The following is a 23,382-nucleotide window of genomic DNA, read 5'->3' on the forward strand; positions in this document are numbered from 1 at the left end:
ACCGACTATGGGGGAAGCAAGTGGGACGTATCGGCGCCTAGCGAATCAGAGAATAAGTAACACACCAGAGGGGGCAGCAACAACAAAGGGATCGTCAGCAGTGGGGATGGCAATGTGCAGGCCTCTGGGGAAACTAAGTGTGGAACCAGCCGGTGGACCGTAGGGAACAAGTGAAAGCCTCTTAATTTTGTCTCAACTGTAAAGTTTGCCTCAACAAAACTCTATGCGTTGTGTTCGCAGAATAAATGTGCTTACCAAAAAAAAAAAATATTCTAAGACGTTGATTATGGACTTTCTTTGTTGTGCTAGGAAAGGAGAATGCAAATAAGTTAATAAAACATTTTTTCAAAACATATAAAACATATTTATCATCTCGTTAATAAAAAGGATTTTAAATTTCATAATAAAGTATTCTTAGAATTGTTTCCTTTCTAACATAAAAAAATTCATTTTTAAACTAAAAGTATTAAATAGTCAAAATAAACATATTTTCTCAAATTTAATATTTTTATTAGTATATGATGTTTAAGGACAGTCTAACTTGTTAGTTTACAAAGATTGACGAGCTAATAAATATTATTTTTTGTAAAATAAATTTCTTATTTCTTATCATGAATCTATTATTTGTTTAATTTATGATTGTATTTAGGATTTTGATAATATTTTGTTAGATGTAAGCATACCATTTCTATTTGGTTTAGTGTTAAAGGTAGCATTCTTCCATGGGATTGCAGAGATAATGTTACTTGGCATGAGATAATTAAGTTATATTAGAAGTCTAAATGTTACTACAAATTGTTTTAAGATTTCACCTCTAAAAATTACAAGGCTTGTTTGAAAAAGAAGAAATTGATATTTTCTACTAGAAAGAAATTGGTACCTTACTAAGCCTATTGGCAGACTAATTTTTGAAATTTAGAATGCACATTTTTGACCTTCGATATGTTACATAGATTTTCATAATGGTTAAATTACAAACTCTCATGGTACAGATTAGCATAATGGTTAAACTATGAACTGCACTACTACAAATTGAAGATGGATGTTGCCTTCAAAGAATCTCAAATTTTTCAAATCATAGAAGAGCCAAATTAACAATACGATAGAAAAGGAGATAACAAGATTTGGTTAGAACTCATTAGTCAAAAATCTTAGAATATATTGTTGTAGTTTATGTTTTATTTTCTATGCCTATGAGTTTGTACATTTCACAAACAATGGGCTTTACATGAAGAAGAAAAGTATTTGAGTCCATTTGGCTATGATAATACAAATATGAGATTAGGAATAGCTATTCTAGAATAGAAAATAGAGATACATATTTCTATTTTCTATTTGGTTAAGTCAAAATTTGATAGGGAATTCACAGACCCAAAAATTTATGTTTTCTAAAATAAATAAAATAGGAATAGGAATACGTATTCCAATTCCACCTATTTAGATGGAATTACAAATGCTCATTTTTTGGCCAAAATTGGAATACATATTCCTATTATATTCCTATTCCAAATTTCAATTTGGTGCATCCAAAAAGAGAATTCAAAATTTTAAGAATTTACATATGCTTATTCCACTCGTATTCCTATTGTCAAACAGACCCTTATAGACTAAAATTTAATCTTTGTCATCCATTCCTTGAATCTCAGTTGAATTTGACAATTGGACAAATTGGATGTGATGTTTCAATTAGAGTAAATGATAAAGATAACGCTCTAGATAATGCTCAAAAGTAATTCAAAAGCCACAATATTCCTTGATGCTTTAGTTAAAGCATATTCCATTTACTTTTTAAAACAATATAGTCAGAAAGAAAAATCAAAATGACTGAGCTAATGAGAATGATTGAGTACAACTTATTAGAACAAGTGATATGTAAGTTTTTTAATAAAGGATGCTAAAAAAGGGTCCTAAATTTGGGGAAGAAAAAGAATAGAGAACATTTTAGAGAACTTTTTTTCTTTGGTCCATTATAGCCAATCCAGAGAAAGACCATCACTAACACAAACTATTAGATAGTCACCACCAAACAAAACTTAACAAAAATTGGAGGTATAACCACTAAAACTAGAGACTAACTTATCATCTAGAATATTGCTAATAATCATAGAAAATAATTGAGTCTTAGAGTACTATGGATTAACATAATTTATTTTAAACATAATAGTATTAAAATCGTGCCCCAAAATTATAAGCAGGAGTACAATAACCCACGCCAAAGCTAAAGAGAACAAACAAAATATAAAAACAAATAGCACAAGAAACCCAAGTCCAAGAAAGCTAGGCTTTCTTTATATTATGCCAATCCTTGATCAGGTATCTAAGATCTTTAGTCGAGTTGTGAACATCCTCCACAATTTTCATTTCCACTAGAACATTTTTCTTCTACATTCCATCTTCTTAAACTTTTTTTTATGTCAAGTAATAGTACTAAAGATAGCTTTCTGCATCATCTATTTTTGGACCCTACATAAATTTGAGACGACTACACCCATTTCAATGCTAGTGATGGCTTTATCAAACTTGTTTCTCAAAGACACCACTTTTTCATTAACGTCCTTAATTTGGTCTTCCAAATCCATTTTGTCTTTTCAACCTTTCCTTCCTCATTACTGAAAATAATCTCTTAGGTTTTAACTTGGCCCTCTTTATGAACCTCAATAAATTCTCTAAGGATTTTACTTTTCTTAGGGGTGCCAACATGGCTAGATTTTATGGTATTTTTACATTTAGCTAGGGTTTCTAGCAAACAAGATTCTTTGAGGGTTTTGATTTTACTATTAGCGTTTTTGTATTTCTGCTTAGGATTCATCGATTGTCAAGGCTCAATAGGAGGGGCTTTAGGTTCATTTATCTGGCTCAATTTCTTCAATAACATGTTTTTTTTATGAGGATAGCTGTAAATGTAATAGCACTATAATGTATTTTGCTATATTTTTTCCGAATGAAAGCATCCTTGTATTTATATGAGGATAAACAAAGAGAAGAAACATGTCCATGGGACATGTCTATTCATCTATATGATTTATATAATTGAAAACTTTACACACACACACACACACACACACACACATCATAATTTTAATTAATTTTTCTCTCTCATAGGTTTATCCTACTAAAGCTACCAAAACATCAACACTCCCTCTTAGCTAGGGAGAATAAACACAAGAAATGTACTACACCATTGGTAATATTAGGTATGGAAAATTTAATGATAACTTTGATCACAAGATATCCACCATTTTAATATTACATTTGATATCACAAGTCTTGATCTCCTAGAATATCGACATTGGATATTCACCAAGTACTCAAAAGGTTTTGATATCACATCTAATATCAAGATTGTTGGTCTCCCAAAATACATCATATTCACCAATTACTCAAAAAATATTGTTTGATATCACATCTGATATCAAGAGTATTGGCCTCTTAGAATATCAATGATATTCACCAAGTACTCAAAATAAGGTTTGATATTGCATCTAATATCAAGATTATTGGCCTCCCAAAATATCAATGATATTCACCAAGTACTCTTTAAGTAATGGCCTCCTAAAATGTTGAGATGCAAGACATTCAACACATACTCAATTTGTTTGATCTCATAATATACATTATTGTAAGATGGTCACCTTACAATAAATTCTACAAATACAAGTGACATCATTTGGAAGTCATCACTTCCTCATGATGTACATAGGGGTAGGCCCATTAAAATTACATAGTCATGAGGGATATTCATAAATCCTAGTCCTCTTGATTGCTACAATTTATTGGTCATTAGAGAATCCATCTCAATATAGTTTTACTCCCTCTAAATCAATATGATAAAAATCACTAAAGGTTGAATGAATCATAAATTATCTGCTCCCTCTCTTTTAGGGTTGCTTCAAATGTTAGTCTCCCTTTGAATCTCAATCTCCCTCTCCTGCAATAAAATTCTCATAGAAACATATCAATGAAAATAAATTTTATAGTGTATAAATAAAAATGCCAACATCAATTAAAATATATATATTTTATTATGAATAGTCTCTTTCTATTAATGAATTAATATACTAATACAAATTCACAGAAAAGGGGTTAGGGGATATGAGATCACCCTGTGAAAGTTCACAAAAAAAAAGCTAGAATCAACAGCTATTTATAAAAAAAAAGAATATAAGAAACTCCCTCAGGCCACCAGAGTAGTGCCATCCAAGGTGGTGGATCATCATGATCATTATAATATCAGGAATCTTTGGGATTAGTAGGTGGACTAGCAATAGTGCAAGCATCAATAACAACATCATTAGAAATATTTTCTTTGTCCTTCTCCTTCACTTGTGGTGGAGAAATACCCAAATACAAGTAGGGGAAAGATCACTTGGAGCCACTAGAGCTAGGAGGAGAAACAAGAGGGGAATTCATAAGAGCCAGTGACTAGCCAGAGCCACAATGAGGTAGAGAAGTTGAGTGGTGCTACTAACCAACATCACTACCACTAGGAGAGTAGTGACGATGAACCTACAAGAATGGTGTATGCAAAAGGCAAGTAGAAGAACTATGGCCCTAAAGGTAGCCTCAAGGTGGAGTATGGTTAGTCAAGGAGTCAAGAGGAGCTTTGGAAACTATGCAAGGTGCATTACCCCAATGATTGAGAAATTCCTAAAGGTGGGTCACCTCTAATGCCACCTTGTTGGCTTGGACCTGAATCTGCAACATGACATTATTACAAATATATGTTTTAGTGTACATAGAAATATTGATAGTAAGAAAGTTGTGATTGAAAAGAACAACATTCCTATCCTTCCAAAAAGTAAATAAAATCTCCAACTTGAAAGTATGTTAGATCTAGGTAAATTGCCTAGGCATCCTAGGGTAATCACCTAGCACAGTCATGTGCCAAGAAAAGGGTTCTGGACTAAAGGGCTTAAAAAAATCATGTATGCATTGCTAATAATTTTGAGCATGCCTACAAAACCAAAAAAATAGAAAAATGACTTAGGATACACACAAAAAGGACATCAAGGATCCGAAACACCAAGATGTTTGAGTCATAGCCCAAGGGAAAGCCCTTCTAGGAAACAATAAAAATGGGAAATCTTAGGCTTAGTGATAGCATCCCGAATAGTATCAAATTGCACCCTACAATGTTGAGGAGAAAATTAAAGATGCTTGTGCTGGTTGAGAGTATCAACCATATGGAGATGGGCAGAAAGCCATCAATATCCTAAGATGGGCTTGTAACTAGTGAAGGATGTGGAAGAATACCACTTTCAGTCTTTCCATCAAGGTCACACAAACTAGATTCCTATCTTGTGAATCAAATGATTGGGAATGGTAGAGAGCAGAAGATCAAAAGTTTGTTGATCTAGATTAGCAAAATAAAACTAGACTTGCATATCCTCCCAAGATCTAAGACTCATAGAGATCCTGGAAAATAGGTCCTTTAAGAGTCTTGATGTCATGCTTGAAAAAATACAAAGCATTGATACCTTGAGCCTTGGCCAGAGGAACACCCTGAATGGAAAACAATAGGGACTACACAAGATTCTATTGATTCAAAGAAAGCCCATCACAAAGCCCATCACCATCCTAGTGAAGCCAAGGCTTCACAACTTCCCAAGCTTTCCAAATTCTCTTGATAACAAAAGAGCCCTGGATATGAACAGGTTCTCGCATGATGAGAAGGCTCTAAAGACTAATTCCCTTCCATGTAAGCCTATTAATAGGAAATCTAGAAGAGATATAGTGCTGAACCAACACTTTCCAAGCTTCATCAGTGGTGAGAGCATGAATAACCTACTTAGCACAAAGTGAGAGGCCTTGCTTCTGTATGGAAAGAAAGCCAAGACCTCTAGAATTTTTGGAGAGACAACAAAAATTCTAGGCAACTGTATGAAAGCCATGATGATCATAATCCGAAGCCCAAAGAAATTCATAGAGAAAACATTCTAGCTTGAGGTAGGAGGATTTGGAAGGAGCCCAACAAGATGAGTAATACACATGAGTAGCCGCTAGCACCTTAGAGAAAATTTGAAATTTCACTGCAAAGAAAGGGGTTTAGTAATCTAGTAGTCAAGCTTTTTCTCAATTTTCATGAGCACAACATTCCACAATTCTACTCGAGAAGGTTGAAAGACAAAGGAGATGCCTAGAAAGTAGAAAATTTCCCTGCGAGTGACCCATTTCCACTCGAATTGAGCATGCTAGGGTAGAGCCAAAAGAAAGATTTCTTGTAATAGAGTGTTTTATGCCATTGAATAGCCAAACCAAAAGCTTGACAAAAGATGTCCAAGCATTTCAAGGCCTTAATGATATTCTCCTTGTCCTCTAGGAGAGTGAGAAAAGAGTCATCAACAAAGTGACTATTGACAAGCTAGGAAGAAGACTTGGGAAAGGAAATGCCATGAACCAAACTAGAAGAAATAGAGTGGGCAAGTAAGTAACAAAATGCCTCAGCAACAAGAATATACAAAGATGGAGCCAGAGAGAAACCTTGTTGGATAGATCAAAAGAGCCGAAGGCTTTAGATTGAGAACTGTTAATGGTAATACAAGCATTAGCATCTCCACAAACTGAGGAAAGTTAGGGTAGAAATTGAAAGCCAGGAGCATAGCCAAAATGAAGGGACATTCAATTTGATCATAAGCTTTAGAAAAATCAATTTTCCAAAAAGAGTCTACTGATTAGACTTGTGAGCCCATTCCATGCCTTTCGAAACAATAATGATGTTTTCAAGAATATACCTAGACTTGATAAAACTAGTTTTCTCTGGTTTCATAATTAAGGGAGGGTGAACCCATAGTACTGGGTACCACTTTTTTGGCACGAAGGAAGTCACGAAATGAGGCAAAATTCCCATATTCAATTTTATGTATGTTCATGCGAACTTATAGAGGATGTTCACACAAACATTATAAAATTGCATGTTCATGCAAACATGTTTAGTTTAAATAAGGGATGTTTGCGTGAACATCCCTTATTAATATGTTAACACAAATGTATTTTTATGGTGACTTTGAGATGAAAACCCATTTTCCTATTTTTCCTATTCATTTTTATGGCGAGGTGAATTTGATTTGGATGTTGGAGCGAACATATCAGATTGGTAAGCGAGTTGCATCACTTTGTGTCATTCTCCTCCATATTTTGGTCATTGTGCTATTTTGAGTATGTTTATATATTTTTATTTGAACATTTTTTAATGTTTTCAAAGAATATTTTCATGTTAATTTAATATTTTTATTGTTTATTTATGTTAGTTAATTCTATTAATTTATCATTTATAATTACTTTGTATTTGTTAGTTATATATGAGTATTATTAGAAAATACATTAAAATTATTAAAAAATATTAGTGTAGAATATTAGAAAAATATTAATTTAGCATTAGAAAAAAAATCTAGAAAAAAAATTTAGAAAAAAAATTAGTGTTAATTTAGATAAATATTAGAAAGTATTAGAGAAAGAATAGTCTAGAATATTATAAAAACATTAAAAAATATTTTAAAAACGTTAATCTAGAATATCATAAAAATATTAGTATAACATTAGGAAACAAATTTAGAAATATATTAGTTTTATTAGAAAAAAAATAGAAAAATATTACATTTATATTATAAAAACATTAGAAAATATTTTTAAAAATATTAGAAAAATATTACAATATATTAAAAAAAGATTACAAAATATTAAAAAAAAAATAGTGTAGAATATTAAAGAAAAACATTAGAAAATATTAAAAAAATTATTATAATATTAGGAAACAAATTTAGAAAAAAATTACTATTAAATTAGATAAATATTAGAAAATATTAGAAAAATAATAGTCTAGAATATTTGAAAAACATTAGTCTAAAATATTAAAAAAATAATAGTCTGGAATATTAAAAAAATGATAATCTAGAATATCAGAAAAATATTAGTTTTATTAGAAAAAAAACTAGATTAATATTAGAAGATATTAGAAAATATTTTTACAAACATCATTCTAGAAAATATTAGAAAAATGTTACAATATATTAGAAAAACATTACAAAATATTAAAGCACAATAGTGTAGAATATTACAAAACAAATTTAGAAAAATATTAGTTTTATTAGAAAAACATTTGTTTAATTAGAAAAAAATTCAGAAAAATATAATTTTATTTAGAAAAGAAAATTTAGAAATATATTAGTTTGATTACCAAAACATTAGCAAAAACATTACACTTAAATATTAGAAAAAACATTAGAAAGTATTACAAATTTTTGTAAAAATATTAGTCTAGAAAATTAGAAAATATTAGAAAAACATTATAAAATATTTAAAAAATAATAGTGTAGAGTATTAGAAAAATATTACTTGAAATATTTTTAAAAATGTTAATCTACAATAATAGAAAAATAAATTAGAATAACATTAAAGAAAATAAATTAGTATATAAAATTACAAAATATTAGAAAAACATTATAATTTTTTTGAAAAAGTCATTACAAAATATCAAAAAATAAATAAACAAAATATTAAAGGAACATTAGAAAAAAAATTTAAAAATTAGTTTATAAAATTAGAAAATATTAAAACTCTATCTCCAACCCTTTAACCCTAAACCTAATTAAAACTCTAACCCTAATTTCTAACCCTAACTCAAACTATAACACTAATCTAACCCTATCTTAAAAACTCTTTAACACTAATCTAACCCTACAGTTGTGTAACTAAAACCCTAATCTAACCCTAGAACCATAACCCTAATCTAATCCTAACTAAAAATTGAAACCCTAATCTAACTCAAATCCTAATCTAAATCAAACCCTAATCATGAACCCTAATCTAACTCAAGCCCTAATCTAATTATAACCCTAAAAATCAAATCTTAACCACACCCTAATCTAACTCAAACCCTAATCTAAATGAAAACCTAATAAAACCCTAGAATCTAACCCAAACCCTAATCTAATAGTAACCCTAGAAATCAAATCCTAACCAAACCCTAACTCAAACCGTAATCTAATCATAATTGAAAACAAAAACCCTAATCTAATCCTAACTAAAAACTCAAAACCTAATCTAATTCAAACCTTAATCTAAATGAAATCCTAATCAAACCCTAATCTAACACAAATCCTAATATAATTGTAACCATATAAATCAAACCCTAACCAAACTCTGATCTAAATAAAACCCTAATCATACCCTAATCTTTAACTCAAACCCTAATTTAATTCAAACCTTAATCATGAACCCTAGGAATCAAATCTTAACCAAACCCTAATCTAAATCAAACCCTATTCTAATTGAAACATTAATGTAACTGTAACCCTAACCAAACCCTTTAATCTAGAACTTAGACCCTAATCTAAATCAAACCCTAATCTTTAACTCAAATCCTAATCTAATCGTAACCCTAATCTAACTAGATAAGCCTAACCTAACTATAACCATAACTAAAACCCTAATCTAACCCTAACTCAAACTGAAACCCTATTCTAACTCAAACCTTAATATAATCCTAACTTCAAACTCAAACCCTTATATAATCCTAACTAAAAACTGAAACCCTAATCTAACTCAAACTCTAATGTAATCCCAATTGAAAACTCAAACCCTAATCTAACTCAAATTCTAATGTAATCCTAACTAAAAACTCAAACCCTAATCTAGAAATGAAACCCTAATCAAAACCTAATCTAACTCAGACTCTAATGTAATCCTAACTAAAAACTCAAACCCTAATCTAACTCAAACTCTAATGTAATCCTAACTAAAAACTCAAACCCTAATCTAACTCAAACTCTAATGTAATCCTAACTAAAAACTCAAATCCTAATCTAAATGAAGCCCTAATGAAACCCTAATCTAACTCAAACCCTACTCTAATCCTAACTGGAAACTCAAACCCTAACTCTAACTCTAACTCTAACTCTAACTCTTATTTATGATATATAATTACTTATGTGTTACATATTAGATGATGTACACTTACATAACTTTTAAATAAAAATTTGTGCATTAGACTACATGTATATTTAGATGTGTATTTATAATATATATTAGCTCCATCATTGTAGATATGACTTTACACAACCAACCTGCTCATCATCCTGAGGGTGATGAAGCTCCAGTTGTGACTCCTCCTATTGTAGCTACTATTGTGGCTCCTGATGCGGTTCCTACCATAGGTCCTAGTGCAGTTCATGGTGTTGCTCATGGTGGGGCTCATGCTATAGCTCGTGGTGGGGCTCGTGCTGTGGCTCATGTTGTGGCTCATCATAGGGCTTATGGTGGGGATCATATTGCAGCTCCTGGTGTGGCTCCTATTGGAGGTCTTGGTGTGGCTCCTACTAGAGGTCTTGCTGTGGCTCCTACTATGCCACCTCCATGTATTGATCTTGATGCATTATTTTCATTTGTGGAGTAGGGGGTTATTAGATTAGACCACTCTATATTATCCTCCGATGATGGTTTATATAGAGACATATGTGTTACCATATGTAGGATTTTATAGGATCTCACTACTAGATTTAGAGCTCATCATTCATTTACCCCTGATGTATTAGTTGTCATATCTCGGTAGCTTAGAGCTGAGATTTTAGGAGATGCATCTTTTGATGACATCAAGAGGGTGGCCCCCAAAGACATGATCAAATGAGATCTAGTTCCATCATATGAGGGTACACAAGGTAGGGTGAGAAGCTATCGAGTGACACGATGCAGAGATCATGTTATCGCCAGTATGATATATCCTCATTTTTTAGTTGCACATGGTTGTTATCCTAATAACAATCAAATACCTCTTTATTTTGCATAGTAGTTGTATGTTGAGTTCCATGTGGAGCTCAAAATCAACTACTTAGACATTCCAGATTATTGCATTAGGTGTGTGGTCAAATCATAGATCGTGACTAGTATCACAGTGCACAACTGTGAGGCCTCGGCCCGACCCTTCGTAGCCTTAGTTGTTTCTTTATCATTTTGATACTCATGACTCAAGATGTCGAGACATTTTCTGATGCTTAGAACATACTATATTATTTCATGTTGTGTGATGTTACTTTCAGATATATTTGATGTTGTCATTTAATGTTTCATGTCTATGTATGTTGATGAAATCAGTAAATGTAGGATTGATACTTTGATTTAAGAGTTTTTAAATGGTTAAGAATTAAGTAGGATGAAGAAACCCGTATTAATGTATGTTTCAATTTATGAGAATTACTGATATGTATATATGTACATGTGATTTTTGGGACTACTGATGTGTGCAATGAGTGTGCAGATATTTTTAGCCAAGAAAACCGAGGGAGGAACAGAACTGATCTCTATGTGTTAATTTTGGAAACCTTGTTGTTCATAACTCAAGCATTGTATTGTGAGATGTATGTATGTATCTCTCTGTGTTCATTAAATGTTCATGTTCGTAACTATGTTATTTTAGTGTCGCTTGACACTCATGAATTGTTTGTGCTCCTTAGCATGCTAGTTAAGGTTAGCTATGTAACCCATGGACCTAAGTCAATTTAAGTTAGTGTTAGTTTGCTAATTGGATTCTTAATTGAGTTTAGCCATCCTTAATTTGGATTAGTGCTTAATCTATTTTGTTAGAGTTGTTAGTTGGTTCTAATTATTTCTTAGCTTTTGTTTGGCTCTAAACCTTTTCTTAAGGCCTTAAAACATGAAATTTTTATACCCAAGGGGTATGGGTATGGGTTAGGGGTCTTTCCCAACCCCTAAGCCCCTTTTATTGACTTTTGAGGCCACTCAAAAAGTCTCTTTTTGCTTTTGTGCGAAAATTGACTATGGCTACCATGAGTTTCATCACCCCACCTCCACTTAGTGTTTAACCATAGTGTGGGTTGAGTTAGGATTTTCTAGAATTGTAAGTGGGTGAGAGAAGTTATGGATCTTTTTGGTGGGTGAGTTTGAGGCTTATTTAGAGGCCTTTCTTGGAGTAGTTTAGGTTGTTACCTAATCTCTACATTTAGAGAGGAGTTTTTTTTTTAAGATTGAAGGAGGGAAAGGGAAACTCTACTCAAACTTGTTCATTTTCCATTACCTCTTTGTGAAGGTAGGAATTGTCATCTCCCTTGTTCAAATTTCATTCTTGTTTCATGCTTATGCTACCTTGTTGTTGTTTGAATGTTTGTATGTTTGTGTGTATGTTGGAAAGATTTGAAAACCATGTTATTTTGGATGATTTCTTTTCATGTTTATGTTGAAATTTTGAGATTTTCTTGCATGGGTGTTTTGGTATTACTCACCCTTGGATAGGGCAGAAGTGACAAATTTTGGGAAAGGTCTGTTTAGTCAAACTCCAACCAGTGTAGAGTCTCTTCTCAGGATGAGAAGAGGGAGAAAGGGTAGGGTGTTATGGGCCCCTACCTATTAGGACAAACTTTGTATGATTATGGTATGTTGAAATGGAAGAATGGAAGTTCTTGGTTTATAGCCCTGATTGGGCATCTATTTGGTGTTGTGGTTGACTTCTCCTGGCTGGAAGAATCCACCTTTCCCTAGTGTTGATTCATTGTGAATCATATAGTGATAACCTTGTGTGAATATGCATGTTTGATTTGTTTCTTGGTCATGCTTGTTATCGCCTAATCAGATTTTGTTTCCTCCATGATTTGTAGAAATGTGTTGCAGAATTTGTTATGAATCCCTTGATGAGGGTCATGAAGAAATTTTAATTGAATTGTTGTAATTCAGGATTGAAATCCTATGTAATTTGTATTTCTAAACTTTGTAGTAATGGCAACGAAGTTGGGTTTTCTTCCTGGTTCTTTCTCGGCTGAGCTTTTGAATCAGGTTTGTCAATAAAATTGGTGTTTGAGTATATTTGCTTGTCATGTGATTTAATTGAAATTTTAAATTGGATGGATGCACCTCAAAATAAGATGGAATTTATTTTGATTTAATTTGGCAAAATTTTAAGTTTCCTTATATGTTCAAAAAAAGAAAATTATGTTAAGGAAAGAAAAATAATGGCTATGGTTGATTTATTGCAATTCAAGTTGTATGGGAGATCAAACAAATATGATGTTCATGTGACACAAACAATTGTATCAATGTTTAAATCTATTAAAAAAAAATTACTTAAATATATATATATATACTTTGCCTTGTATATCTATACTTAGAAAATTTTCAAAAAGAAAGTGTTTTAAGAGAGTAAAAACTCTTTGGTTTTTGTATGGAGAGCAAATTTAAATCCTTCCCTTGTCACAGAGAATCTTTGAAAGATTCCTTAAAATATCTTTAATATCTTAAATATGTTCTATTTTAATTCAAAAGAAAAAGAGACAAAAGATATATATATATATATATATATATATATATATATATATATATATATATAATGAAACAATATGCATTCTTACCTATATTATTTTTTGTCTTCAATGCTTTCCTTTTTCCTTTGATGGTTGAAAAGACTTATGTTTTAAAATATAAAAAAATCAACAAAATACTCATGAGAGTGATGTCACCTTGACCCCTTATTTTGACCTTGTGCAGTGGTTAAGTCTCCTTGGTTTGCGCTAGCCATGTTTTGTCCTAGCTAGGTTGCTTTGAGTTTGGCTTGATTAAAGTTTTTTTTTTTTTTTTTTCTTGCCATTTATTTGGTTACCTTTCTTTTAATTTGGTTGGCCTGCGCATGATATAACTCTTGGTCTGCGCTCAGAGTTGATTGGGTAGAGCGTTGTCCCAAGGACAACACTTGGGAAGCGCTTGCCCAAGTGGGACATGGGAGTAGGGTGGGCTTAGGGGGATGTAGGGTAGGGTGTTAGATAGTAGGTTAGTAGGTAGGTTAGTAAGTAGGTTAGTTTTATATATATTTTTTTTATAGTTTAGTTTGTTCATAGTATTAATTGTTAGTATTAGTGTTAATATTATGTTATGTTTGTTAGTTTTTATTTTGTTTTATATTCTAAACTGTATTTTTAAAAGAAGTAGTTATTTTAGAATTTTGTTAAAAAGTAAGTGAAGTTAGACATTAATTTAATTAGATTAGATTTTGTATTAATTTAAGTAAGAAAGTAAATTAGTATTTAATGTTATGTTAGTTTAGATTTATATTAAGATAAGTCTTGTTTAAATTTATGTTATTTAGAATAGTTTTAAATTCTTTTTTTAGTTAGTTAATTTTTTTTAATAGTTAGCATTTTTATTTATTTATTTCAAGGATATATAAGAATTATTTAATTATTATTTCTTTATTGTAATTATAAAGTTTTCTTTAAATGCTTAAATTATCATTGATAGATGTTGGTTTTTTTTTTATCAAAGAGATTATAAGAATTATTATTTTATAATGTTAACCTTGTATGAGATGAAAGATACTACGTAATAATCGTTAAATCTATCTTTAATTATATTGTTATAGAGTAAATTTAAATCTATTATTTTAAGATTAATCTGAAACGAAATAAATGTCAATATTGTTTTAATAGTGAGAGCTTCAGTTTAATGATTTCTTCCTTCTCTAGATATGTAACTTAAGATGAGTTGTAGAGAACCTTTATTGTAACTGTGATCACTATCATTTCAAACTTAGAGCATTTTTAATTATTAATTATTATTCAAAAAAAAATTTGTGTGTTTTTGCCCTCATAGTTTGGGCATGAGAACAACATTTGCCACCTCCATATGTGAGATAGTTCATTGGATAGAGACTTCCTCTACTGACTCCAACACTAGCACCTATTGTAGATAGAGTTGTCATTACTTCCTAGAGGGGAGCAATTGATAGTATTGGACACATTGCATCTGCGGCTGCTAATATCACATCTAGTTCTCTTCTTCACTATATTCACAATCAATGGAGTCATCCAAGTTGAACATCTTCAAAGGCATCCAGTAGCACTTCAGGCACCTCCCCTAATGAGGCATATAGAGCTATTGGACTACCAATACCAAGCAATGTTTGTGCTCTTTCAAGATAACAAACACATATGGATTTAGTGTTGTATTTTTTGGAGGATCTATTGTAGAGTATTAGTTATATTTTTGAAACATAGGGGATACCAGTTCACTCAGTGATGGATGCCATTAGACACATTAGAGCCCCATAGTTCTATAGGCATAGACCACACTAGTGATAGTCACCACACAACATGGCTCACAACATTCTGCACCAGGCTCACAACACTCTACAGATGACTTGGGCATACGAGTTGGAGATGTTAGGATCATAGCTAAGGGCCTTGATGATTTTGGTAAGTAGTTACGAGGGCTATTTGAGATTAATACTAGTTCAAGCATGGGATTTTCATCATACATTGACATGTTATTCTAACCCAGCACTGATTCTATACCATTATCTAGCCAATTACACATTCCACTTCACTCATCATTACTAGCGATTGGAGATTGTGGCACTAAGGGTGGTGTAGTAGGTGTTGGAGTTTCAGGAGATGATGTTGGTGTATTAGGATGGGATGTTGACAGTAGAGGTGCATCAATAGATGGTACAATGGAGTCTGATGATCATCCTCCAACTCCTAAGACCCAAGTACACATACACACACACACAATATTTTTAATTTTTAATCTATGAAATTAAAAAATTTAGTTCAAATAGATATTTAAAAGTTATATTAAATCATGTATGAATAGGTCGCCAAGCACATGATTACATCTAGTATTGGATCAAGGCATGTATGTCAGAAAGATGATAATATTGAGACATCTCGTAGTGCTTAGGTACAAGTTTTAAATACTTTGTAAATTTATTTATGTTTCAAACTATATGCATTTTTATTCAAGTACACATGTATATACATACATACATACATATAGATAGATAGATAGTTCTAATGTATATATATTTGCAGGGCTCGATTATTGTGCCTCGGCCATAGGATGTATAGGAGACCTGATCAAAGGGTCATTCTGTTCCTATGCATCTTGAGGAGTCCCTCCAGTAGTAGTAGATTTATATATATTTTGATGTATTTATATATTCAAGACTTTTTATATTATAGAGACTTACATACACGTGTATTTCAGTACCTTGATGACATGTACATTTAACTATTTATTTGATTATTTAGTACTGTAGTAGTTGGATGACATGTATATGACTTTATATATTTTACTACATACATGTTTATTCAAGACTTACAGTTTGCATATGTATGCATTTCAGTAGAGATATTAGATGTAGATGTTTATTCTTGAGATGCACATGTATGTGTATTTTTTTTGTATTTTAGTAGAACATTCTCCATGAATTAGATTATATGTTTTAAACTTTAGATTTGTTTTTGATCATTATAAAATAATCAAATTAACTTCTCTACCTACTTCAATAATTAAATATGAAGAAGTTCCAAATTGATCTATGAACCTAATTTATAATTTTGAAAAATAATTTAATAATATAAAGTGATTGAATTGAATTAATATAGGTACTTAAAACTACTAAATTAACCCAAATTATTTAGATTAAAAATTAAAAATTTTATATTTATTTGTAATGATTATAAAATAATCAATTAGTAGGACTAAAGACACATATTTGGTAAATCAATTAGTAGGACTAATGATATAAATTTGTTAAATCAAGTAGTAGGACTAAAGATACATATTTTTAAAATCAATTAGTAGGGCTAAAGATAAATATTTGTTTTATGTGGATAAAAATATGCTAACTAGGTAAGCCAATACATTATTTTAAAAACCTTTTACAAAATATAATATTCTTAACAACCTTCATCCATGGTAATTAATATTATTAAAATGTATACATTTAAAAACACATTAATAAGTTGATAAACTAAGAGTATGATCCAACAATAAACATACATTAGTTTATAGTTTTTTAATAAACTAATGATAACTAAGAGTATGATCGTACAATTAAAAACACATAATGAGATGATATTCAATAGTTTGAAAAGAAGTTGATAAAAGAATTCTAACATATTAAATTATCTTTGATACATATCTATCTAATGATTGTGTAAGTTCCAACTAACTTGTATTGCCTATTTCGATCAAGTCGTCATTATTATTCATCCATGGTAATTAATATTATTAAAATGTATAAATTTAAAAATACATTAATAAACTAATAAACTAAGAGTATGACCCTACAATAAACTAACATTAATATATAGTTTGTTAATAAACTAATGATAACATAATCTTTAGTTTAGGATGGCAATTAATATTATTAAAATGACACATTATAAATTCTAATTAATCATTACTAAGACTAAAGATACACATTTATTCTATGTGGATAAAAATATGCTAGTAGGTAAGCCAATACACCATTTTAAATTTTTTTTACAAAATATAATATTCTTAATAACCTTCATCCATGGTAATTAATATTATTAAAATGTATACATTTAAAGGTCCTAAAATTTGATATATCAAGGCACACAACTTTAAATTAATTCAAATTATTATAAAATAAATCTTAAGAAGAAGTAATATATCTAGAACCTTTAAGATAATATTATTAAATTAATATAACATTCATCCCTTCTAATTGTCTACATTCAAAGGTCTTAAAAATTGATTTAAATTAGATTATCTACCATCTCAAAGGTCAGTTCAACCATGATGTACACTTATAACATGTAATATCTTCTCATGATCTTCATTGTCTAGTTTGCACTTGCAATGTACACACTTAAATTTTACTGGATGTAGACAAAGCCTGATAGCAACGACCAGGTGGCTGTATTGTAAAACCTTGTTGTCAAGTTGATAATCAACAAAGTGTATTCCATGTTGGACTATTTTTTCTTGCTTCAAATATGTTCCCTGTATCACAACAGAGCCTACACCACAAAATTAAATATTTTAAAATTTGATAGATATAAAGTTACCTAGATATATATAAATTCATATATGTACATGCACATGTATGTATAATACCTATGGGGAACAACATTTCATCACTTTCTTCAGGATCATATAACTTTGTCCTCTTTACAGTACATCCCAATAAATAATAACTGACACCTTCATGATTTCTAGGCTCAACAATCACTACAAAGACATCTCTTGCATAACAAGTATACATACATGTGTACAGTATATATAAGATAGTTCATTGATAATTAAATAAAAAGTTGAGATTAATTGACAAGTTGAGATTAATTTTTATGATACTTACCCACTTTTACCAATTAGAGATATGAGTATAATAATTAGAAATCAATGGAATATCATCAAAATTTTCATCATCTTTATCAAATGTATTGGTAACATCAAGTGGTACTGAAATCCATGCACCTATTTATCCATATGTTTGATTGATGCATTCTTGATAATCTTCATCACTGCAATTGTCACAAAAACATTAGTACTCTCTTGTCTTCAATGTCCAATTGTAGTTATCTATACTAATGATTGAATGTAAGAAACGTGTCTTTTATATCCTCTTGCAAACATGCATGTTTTTTCTATTAACACCTGAAAGTTCATTACATATAAAATATGGACAAATTAAATTTAAACTTCAACGAGTTGTAAGATAAAACTTTAAAATGAAATTTCAAAACTTAATTGCATAAAATTTAAACAAATGTACACATCCATAGTTGTTATCTTCCAAAAGACTGTATATGGTACCTATTGACTCATTGGTGATGATGTCTTGACCTCATCTGATGCAAAATGTGTCTTACACCATTCAACAACATCATGTGCATCATTTATATGAATTCCCAAATAATTCATTTGATACTTTCATAGAGCATGTTTGATGCAAGCTCCAACACCATCATGCTCACCTTTTCCATTCCCACTCTTGAAGAAATTCCATATGTGTTTTATATTCTCATTGCAATGATATCTACATAATGCATAAAATGGTCTAGATGATTTGAACTGTGTGGCACATCTATCACACCAAACATAATGTTTATCAACATTTATGCCGCTTTCTATAAAATAAGAAAAGAACATATTGAAGCAATGTTCTACATAGTGAATGCCATGTTCTTTATCATCACTTATGTAAAAGTGACATTCCTTTTTAATGACTCATACTTCAACTATACTCTGAACACCATTCAAATCTAATTATGCATGTCTATAAAAACATGTACTATAATAGTGACCTACTCAGAAAAGAAATAATCTGATTGAATTGCTTTCTGATGAACAAAGGAATAGTTCTCTCCAAAATCAATGATTGATATAACCATTTCAACTGGTAAATTATCTCTCAAAGTTTGAAACTGTTATGCTTGCCACTTTGCAAAAAATGGTGATGGATATAAGGTTGAATCAAATTCTTAAATCCATCCATAAATGTTACAATAGGTAACTCCTCTTCAACATATTTCAACATTTTTGTATCTTTCCCCAAATTTGTTTCATTCTTCACATACTTGTAACTTTTGTAATTCAATTATTTTGTTACATCAATATTTTCAATTTTCGAAGGAAATAGAGCCAATCCACCACATGTTTGACATAACCCTTTGATGTAATTTATTTGGCTAGCTGGATCATCTATTTTGTCACATAGAATGGATGATATAAACTCACTTCTCCTACTAGGAGGAGGAGCATGAAAACTATGTGTGTCTTCTAAAAACTTTCGAAATACTTGATAGTGGAGATCAAACTCAATATGATGATGACAATAACATGTTTCAAACACTTTGTTTCTCCTCAAAAACAATGTCTTCAATTTTTCAAATAACATTTGCCCAATTTTTACATTGGGATGTTCACTACAAAATGACACATATAACTCATGATGTGCTATGTCCAAGCAATCTTTTGTATGATGTTCATATTGATCAGATGCAATCCTATGCCTAATAACATCTCTACTATTTGATGAAGGATGAGCATTATCAATACAAAATGATATGACTAAAGTTTTTAATCCCTCATCAATCCTATCAGAATGAGGTGCTCTATACATGATTGCCCAATTGCCTTCCATAGTATTGTCATCTAGAATTAATCTTCTCTTAACATATTCTCTCATTATTTTCCTACTAAAACCCATTTTAGACAAAATTGAATATATTTGTCTATTTTGGGTCATATTGTTATTTGCAATAGACATCAACATTAGTTTTCTTTCCATGGAATTATCTTTAGTTGGAGATGGTCTTCCTATATTTCTCCAACCTTGTTTAACATTTTCAATCACATCAGTTTGCATGTTAGCAAATTTTCTCTTCTTTGATGTTGTTTCTACACCTAACAATTTTAATGCCTCTTGCAACTTCTTTTGTGTAAGCAAAAGTGAAAGCAAGTGAGGTTGTTCAAGTGTTTTAATGTTATCAAATTTAGTCATTATTTCTCTTATCTTCTTATTCATTGACCTTTTCTTAGAAAAACTTAAGGTTTGAACAGTAGCTACAAGTGTTCTCAATTTATCCGCATCCACTTTAAGTAAATGATCTAATTTTTTATGAGAAATTCCATTCTTTATAGATTGGGCAATATTTATGAGTTTGTCCATACTAGTTCCTGCACCTGATCCCAACCTTTCTCTAACTTCTATTATTGGAATTTCTAGAGGGAGTGATCTTGAGCCTTCTACAACATTCATTGTTTGAGATTCTATAGGGAAAGATCCTGACCCTTCTCCAACTTCTTTTATTTGAACCTTTGTAGGGAGTGATCTTGAACCTTCTTTAACATTAATTGTTTGATATTCCATAGAGAGTGTACCTAACCCTTCTCCCATATGCACTTCTTCTACTTTTTTTGAGCCTCCTTCAACATTTCCTTCACCTTGTTAATTTTCTACAACAAATTTATAAATAAATCAAATTAGATTAAAAATAAGATTGATACATAATTAAATTCAAGACCATAAAAATAAATAAATTTAATATATATAATTATGGACCTTGTTTAATTCGGTGATAATGTGCCATAATCTTTTGAAGATTTTTTTGTTCTGCTTCGTTAGATCTCTTCATTGCATTTTTTTTTTGCCTTCCTTTCTTGTTTCCCATCATAAAAAATAATAAAAAAAAAGACCTTTGCCTTAATAAATTCATAGTAACTTTATCAAAATGTTGCAGTAACTTTAAAACATTCGGCTTCACTACCAATTTTTTGCCCTCATTGCAGGTGACATCATATTTTTTTGTTTTTTTGGCATGTTTGCACGAACATCAATTAATTTACATGCTTGCACAAACACATCAAATTAAATTTCTAGCAGACAAAATATTTAAGCTTGTATGTTTATGTGAACATATGTTCATGCGAACATAGTGTTTGCATGGACATGTTAATTTATAAAATTTTGGTGCTCTTTTCTTAAAAAAATGAAATTGGATCTTTTGACCCCCAAAATTGAGATTGAATGATCTCCTACTGTAAAATAAAAAATTCCAATTTGTGCTGCTCGAAGAGAGCTTTCCAATGACTATAGTTATAGTACATATTATATTCGAAGACTTTCAAAGATGAGTTTAACTCATTATAGGTTCATTACCAATTAGACATCGACTGACTTTGATACTTCGAGAAAATTTGTAAATTAGGTCAAATTTTTTTTGAAAAATATCTAGGAAATAGGTTGTTGAGATAGATTTCTATTAAAAAAAAGAAAATTAGATTTATAATAAATTGAATTCAAGTTATCTATGTAAAAATGAACGTATGTTTGAATTACGATTGATGTTACTTGAAAACTTCATAAACTATACAATATTCAACCAAATTAAATCAAACTAAATGCATCATCTAGATATTGATGTTACAAATCCAACACCAAAAGAATTACCTTATTATAATTTCTAGAAAAAAATTTATGTGTGTCAAGCAGACTATCACTCTTTAAAATTACTTATTTTTCATATGCACCACTTTTCAGAGGAGAAGAAAAAATTGACCTAAATAATTTTTTTTTAAATTAAAAAATATGGTTACAAAATAGGAAGAGAGTAGTAGAAATCACTAGTTTATGTCATCTCAAAATTATTCATAGTTTTAGAGATATAGTCACTTAAATGTGAGGTTTGTTTCAAAAATATTGATTTTAGTGTCAAAATTGGTCTAAAAGTGGAACACATTATTGTGGGATCACCCAAGAAGCAGATGCAGAATCTTGAGAGATAAGGCCTTAGCAATGATCTTGTATGACACATTAAGCAAGATGATAGGTTGCCAATTGCAAATAGCCCCAAGGTCGCCAGCTTTAGGTATGAATTTAATTTTTCCTTTATTAATGATTGCTCCTAGACTCTTAGTATGATATGCTTCAAGATAGAATTTGTGTTCCAGTCTTGACAATTTGAATCCCAGAGGTGCTTGTAAAATTCACAAGGGAACCTATCACACCTAGGGGGCTTGTCATCTACCATAGAAAAGACAACATCCTTGAGGCCCCTAATGGCAAGAAGCTACTCACAGAAAGCCCATTACTCAACTGCTAGGTAGTTTGTAGTAATAGAAATAGATTTTTCGAGAGCTTCCTCCCAGGTAACCAAATTTCCCTATGAAGCAAAAAAAAATTCATAATGATGCACAAAATCTTGTAGGATGTCAAGGAGGTTGGAAATAATAGTGCATTTCCTTGTTTAATTTTTTAAAGCTCAAAGTTGGTATGATGGGCTCTAAGAGCCTAGAAGAATTCTTTAGAAGTTTTATCACCAATCTCCAGTGAATGGAGGCGAGTTTTAATTTGAGAACCCCAAGAAAACATAGTTATGAACAATTTGTTTATGATGACAAAGCTTGGAAAGCTAGACTTGCAATTTAGAATCAAATGGGTTAAAGGTAAGAGCTTTAGAAGCCTTCCTAAGAGACTTGATATTGGCTTCATAAGACCTTTTTCTAAAAACAACCAATTTCCTCTCATAGATGTGAAGAAACCTAGTGATTTTGGTAGCAACATCATTCCACCATTGAATCTAACCTGTTTGAGAATGGGGTTGTGGTTTCAAATTCCATACATGTAGGATGTGAGAAATAGTGGAAGTATGCATTGGCACTGACATGTTGAGGAAAAATTGCATTCTAAAAAATTGTTGGACAATAGATTTCTAAGAAATGGTAAAATAAATGGGATAGTGGTCTAATAATGTTACATTTGATAGAGGAATGAAATGCAACTCTCAATCTTTAGAAAAGGAGAAAACAGATTGTGCAGTAATCATGACATGGTCGAGATGCTTTAATATAAGGTTAGAGATAGCTCAAAAATTAGACCAAGTGTGCCAGAGCCCACTCTACTAGTGGCACATAGCATTGAGATCACAAAGACAAAATTTATTGTGCATAAAGTACCATGCTACCCTTTCCCTAGTTGTCTAGTGAAAAGGAAAAATACCTTCCTTACCATAAGCTAGCTCAACCATATTAAAATCCTTGCACATAACCCAAGTACCTGGAGGGAAGTTATCAACCATCCAACACCAAAATTAAAATCTTTCCACAACATCATTGGGAGCATAAATATTAACT

The sequence above is a fragment of the Cupressus sempervirens genome, chromosome 8, assembly GCF_028749045.1.
Source record: "Cupressus sempervirens isolate cs-2001-9-10 chromosome 8, ASM2874904v1, whole genome shotgun sequence".
NCBI classification, from domain to species: Eukaryota; Viridiplantae; Streptophyta; class Pinopsida; order Cupressales; family Cupressaceae; genus Cupressus; species Cupressus sempervirens.